A 6,083-nucleotide genomic window follows, 5' to 3' on the forward strand; every position below is an offset into this window, starting at 1 on the left:
TTTTTCCAGTACTATAGATTCTTGATCATATGCAACTCCTGAAACCGATTCTTTGGTAAAGTGACTCTCTGATTTACTTCCATCTCCATTTGATGCTTCTTGTTTCATTTAATATTTTGTTCTTAGAATTCTTCAGTTTGTAACCTAAGGCTTGAACTTTTGCTTCAGCTTGAGAAATGCTATCCATGTAAATCTTTTTTTTATTTTTCAACTCCAAATCTTTCTTTGCAAAATTCATCATAATAGTTTTCTCTTTGTCTTCTCAAACTGCCCTTTGAAATCTCCTATTTTGCTTTTACTTTATTATTTCTTCTTTTTAATTTAACTATTGCAAATTTGAGAATAACTTTCAAAGATTCTTCTGAGAATCACTTTGAGTTTTTCTTTCTTTCTTATCTTTTTAATTACATTTAGATTTATTCATCTGATTCAACAAACCATTTTGTTTTTGACCCTCTGTGTTCAATATGTAAAATCTTAATTTAAGTGGTATATACTCAAGGTTATACTTTCGATCTTATGGACCTATTTTAATTTTCTTCAGCAACAGATGGCCTATTCTACAGTTGGCCCTGGACATGTTCTGACATGTAGTATTGAACTTCTCCATTGTTTCTTTATACAGATGTACAAGGGTGAGCCAAAAAAATATCTGCACTCTGGCTGTAGAATTTATTTAAATCAATTTTTAGAAAATACAAATGGGTAATATTTTGAGATAACCTCCTTGCTTTTTATTACATTTTTCCCATCTTTCAACAACCTTACATATTCTCTTATTAAAAAATAATTTAAGCTGAGCTGTGAGCTATAAATGCACTGCTATCTTCACTTCTTCATCAGAGATCAATCTTCATCCTTGAAGGGCTACTTTCAGGGGACCAAAAAGGTTAAAGTCCAATGGAACAAGATAAGGACTATAAGGAGGATGCTTTTCATATAACATTACAATGCCATTGGATAGCAGTCCTCTATGTTTAATATATTTGGGTTTTGGATTTCCAGTGAGCATCTCGCTGTAAGAGCATTGTTGATTGTTGAATATTTTTCCTGATAGTATTCTAATACTGGCACTTGAGATTCTGAGAAAACTGTTAGCACCAATTTTCCAGCTGAAGACAGTGCATACAAAAGAAGTTTTAATATAACTGGAGTGTGGATAATTTTTGATTCTTGTTTATTCCATTTGGTTAGGTACAAGTGTATTGCCACTATTTATGTTGTTGAAAAATATATTTGTAATTAATTAGTTATGGATCTGCAAACTTGTATTATGTGATCTATAACATCAGTTCGAGGAGCTCTGGTAGCGTATTGGTTACAAGTTGGGCTGCTAACTGCAAGTTCAGTAGTTTGAACCTACTGGCTGCTCCGCAGAAGAAAGATGAAGCTTTCTGCTCTTGTAAAGACTTGCAGACTTTGAAACCCAATACAGGGTCGCACATGAGTCAGAACTGACTCCACCGCATATCACCACCAACAACAACAACAAACAACTACATCAGTTCTGTCAGCAAAACTATATTTTCTAACTATTGATCCTTTTTTTAATTTCAAGTTTCTAATTCCAACCACCAGTACTTATCAATACATCTTGATTGCATGTTTAAGCAATTTTCATCTTCAAAAGTTGGTAAAAACTTCAATTTCTTCATCTTTGTAATTAGTAGTTGGGAGTAAATTTGAAAAAATAGTCACATTAATGGGTATTGCTTGTAGAAATATGGATATTATCCTACTATTAACAAAATTATACTACAGGAATGATCTTGAAATGTACTTTTAAACAAAGAATCTGATACTATTCCTCTTCAGTTTTTCTTTCTTTGCATAGTTGACCATGATTTTCTGCTTCAAAAAATATCATATTTGAAGGAGACGGTCTCTTAATACGTCTATCCTTTTATAGCTATATTTACTTATCCAGTTTATGATTTTGTTACTTCGAGAATGGTATAGAAGAGGGCTTTAAAATTTCCATGGAAAAGTTCCATTGTCTTTCAATTCAATTTTTCCACAAACTTTTTGAAATTCTCTCATGTATCTGACTCACTTGCTATGAACACTTCTTCGGGTGAGGTTAATCATTAAAGAAGCAATCATATTTGGTGAAGTGGAAGCTAGTGAGGATAAGGGTGACTCCTGTTGAGATGGAATGCACATTAGCTTTAACTGTGGACTGTCAAATGCCAGTTATAGTGAAGATGGCTAGGGCCCAGGTAACTGTGTCCTAATGTCTAGGATATCATTCATTAAGTGTTCTTCTTCTTTTTTCTTTTTTAAATGACTTTCTGGTGTGGCACTGTGGGTTAATGTGCTGGACTGCAAAGTTGCTCCAAACCACAGGGTTGGGGGTTCAAGCTCACAAGTTGCTCTTTGGAAACCCTATACAGGGTCATTATGGATTGGAAACAGCTTTCCAGCACTTAATCACTACAACAAGTTTTTCTGGATCAAATCACTGTACAGTCTACATTCTAACTTAAGGATGATTTTGACATTTTATTCTCATTTTGAATTTTGCTCCATCTGCAAGGGAAGCATAAAATTGTTTTACTCTAACTTTGTTATTAACACACTCCATTCAACTTCCCAAGTTGAGTTTTGAGTCTTCCAACCTGAGATACTTACCCTCTGGCACTACATCATTGCTATAATAATGTTTTCACTGACCACTAATTTAGAAGTAGATTGTTGCTACAGCATGACAAACAGATATAAATGGTGGAATACACAATAAATATTTTTAAAATAAGTTGAAAATTTCACCTAGAATAACACTTCAAATATTTTTACAATAGTATTTCAAGAAATGAATTTTTTTAGAAAACTGTTCTATACTTAATAAAATTGTTGTTAAGTGCCCTTGAGTCAGTCACAACTCCCAGTGATCCTGTATAGTGTAGGATTCTATGGATAAAACATTAAATGTTGCAAGAATCACCGAAAGAAAATGGAAGGAATTAAAATAGTCACTGCACCAGAAATATTCAACCATTTCTAGAGATAGTAATCATCAAAAGCTAATGGTACTGAGGAAGAAGTCAAAGGTGCACTAAAGGTATTGGCAAAGAAAAAGGCTCTGGAAATTGATGGAATACAACTTGAAATCTTTCAACAAAATATTATCCACTGGAGGCACTCACTAATCTATGTCAAGAAATGTGGAAAACAGTTATGTGACTAATTGATTAGAAAAGATTTATATTTGTGTCCATTTCAAACAGAGGTGACCCAATGCAATGTGGAAATCAGAAAACATTGCTAAAATCCTATGCAAGTAAAATTTTGATAATTCAAAAATGTCTGCAACACTACATTGACAGGGAACTGGCAGACATTCAAGGCAAATTTAGATGTAGAACAAGGGATGAATTTTAACTAAAAGTAGACAATACCAGAAAGATGCTTACCTGTGCTTTACTGACTACACAAAGAATTTCAACTCTGTTGATCATGACAAGCTATGGACATTTCAGAGAATGAGTATCCAAGAACACTTAATTATGTTTATGAAGAACTTGTCCACAGAAAAAAAAGACAGTTAATTAGACACACCAAGAGGACCCTGAATGGATTAAAATTAGGAGAGTTGTGATTCAGATTGTATTATTGTATCATACTTATTCAATCTGTATGCTGACCAAATAATAAGAAGCTGGATTTTATGAAGAATATCACATCAGGATTGGAGGAAGACTCCTAACAACTTGCAATATGTAGATGATATGACGTTACTTGCTGAAAGCAAAGAGAATTTAAAATACTGATGAAGTTCCAAGACCACAGCCCTCAGTATGGGTTGCATTTCAATATAAAGGAAACAAAAATTCTCACCACTAGACCAATAAATAACAAAATGATAAATTGAAAAAAGATTAAAGTTGTGAAGGTTTCATTCTGCTTTTATAAATTATCAACAGTAATGGAATCAACAGTCAAGAAATTAAAGTATTATGTTAGTCAAATCTGCTGTACAAGACCTCTTTAAAATGTTCAAGAACAAAAATATAAGTTAGAGGATTAAGGTGTGCCTGCTCCAAGTCATGGTATTTTCTATAGTTTCATAAGCACATAAAAGTTGGACAATTAATTAGGAAGACAGTAGAATGATTGATGCATTTGAAATATGGTGTTGTAAGATAATATTGAAAGTGTCATGGACTACCAGATGAACAAACAAAGCTTCATTAAAGAGGTATAGCCAGAATGCTCCTTAGAAGCCAGGATGATGAGACTTCATCTCTTATACTTTGTATATGTTATCAAGAGGAACCAGTCCTTGGAGACAGATACCATATTTGGTAAAGTAAAAGGTCAGCTACAAAGAGGAAGTCCCTAATGAATTGTATTAACATAGTGATATTAGCAATGGGCCCAAGTGTAACAATTGTTAAATTGGCTCAAGACCAGGCAGTGTTTCATTCTGATTTGCATTTGGTTCCTTGGAATTGGAACCTGCTTGATGGCATCTAACAATAACAACATGGAATAAGGGGTATCATTGCTGACATCAGATGGGTGTTGGCTGAAACCAGAGAACATAAAAAAGATGTTTACCTGTATTTTATTGAATACACAAAGGCTTTCAATTGTATGGATCATGACAAGATACAGACAATATTGCGGAGAATGAGTATTCTGGAATACTTTATTGTGCTCATGGTGAATCTATACTTATACCAAGAATCAGGTGTTTGAACAGAACAAGGGGAAACGGAACGATTTAAAATCAGGAAAGGTGTTCACCAAGGTTGCATTCTTTCAACATACTTACTAACTCTGTATGTTGACTAACTAATCCAAGAAAAATGATTATATATGAAGAAAAACATGGCATCAGGATTGGAGGAAGACTCATTAGCAACCTGCAATATGCAGATGATACAACCTTGTTTGCTGAAAGCAAAGAGGACTTGAAATACTTACTGATGAAGATGAAGACCTCAGCCTTTGGTATGGATAGTATCCCAATGCAAAGAAAATAAAAACCATCACCACTAGACCAATAATAATTTATCAAAATAAATGGAGAAAAGATTGAAATTTTCAAAGACATAATTTTGCTCAGAACAACCATAAACACTCATGGAAGCAGTAGACAAAAAATCAAATGACGTATTACATTAGGTAAATCTGCTGCACAAGACCTCTTTAAAGAGTTGAAAAGTAAATATGTCAGTTTGAGGAATAAGTTTTGCCTGATCCAAGCCATCATATTTTCAATAAGTTAGTATGCATGTGAAAGTCAGAGAGAATAAGGATTATCATAGAAGAATTCATTAATTTGAGTTATGATATTGAGGAGAATATTAAAAGTATCATGCCTGCCAAAAGAACAAACCAATCTGCATTGGAAGAAGTACAAATAGAATACTCCTTCAAGTCAGGATGGCTAGACTTTTTCTCTCATACTTCAGATATATTGTCGGAAAGGACCAGTCCCTGGAGAAGGATCTCATGTTTGGCAAAGTGGAGGGTTGGAATAAAAGAGGAAGACACCAATGAGACGGATTGGCACAGTGGCAGCAGAAATGGGCTCAAAAGTAGCAACAATTGTGAGGTTGGAGCAGGCAGTGTTTCATTTTGTTGGTACCGAAAAATAACAGCAACAATAACAACATGGGATTTCTGAGCCAGTAAAAGGAGCCAAAAGCCTCATCCTTCTCCCACAAAATACTGAAAGGTAATTTTTAAATGATCAGAAAAGTGATTATAATTTTCAGTGAATATTCCATGGAGGCCTTGCATTTGCTATTATCAAAATGAAGAATTGCACATTTTTTGAGGAAGTAATTGAAAGCCATATTCATGAACATCAAGAAGGATTAAACAGTATCAAGATTAATGATGTATCCAGCATTAAATAAATGTTGTTAGGCAATTGCTGAGGCAAATTTTCTATGCTAGTTTAATACAAACATGTTTGGTAAACCATAGCATTTTGTATAATTGCATTACTGCCATTTCCACCTTCAATATGAGAATTATGAAAAAAAACAGGAATTGTGCATCAGAAAATACAGAGCATGAAGGCATAGCTTTTGGACCAGAAAAGAAACAAATATCTGAAAAGTACAAAA

The sequence above is a fragment of the Chrysochloris asiatica genome, unplaced genomic scaffold, assembly GCF_000296735.1.
Source record: "Chrysochloris asiatica unplaced genomic scaffold, ChrAsi1.0 scaffold00153, whole genome shotgun sequence".
In the NCBI taxonomy this organism is placed as follows: domain Eukaryota; kingdom Metazoa; phylum Chordata; class Mammalia; order Afrosoricida; family Chrysochloridae; genus Chrysochloris; species Chrysochloris asiatica.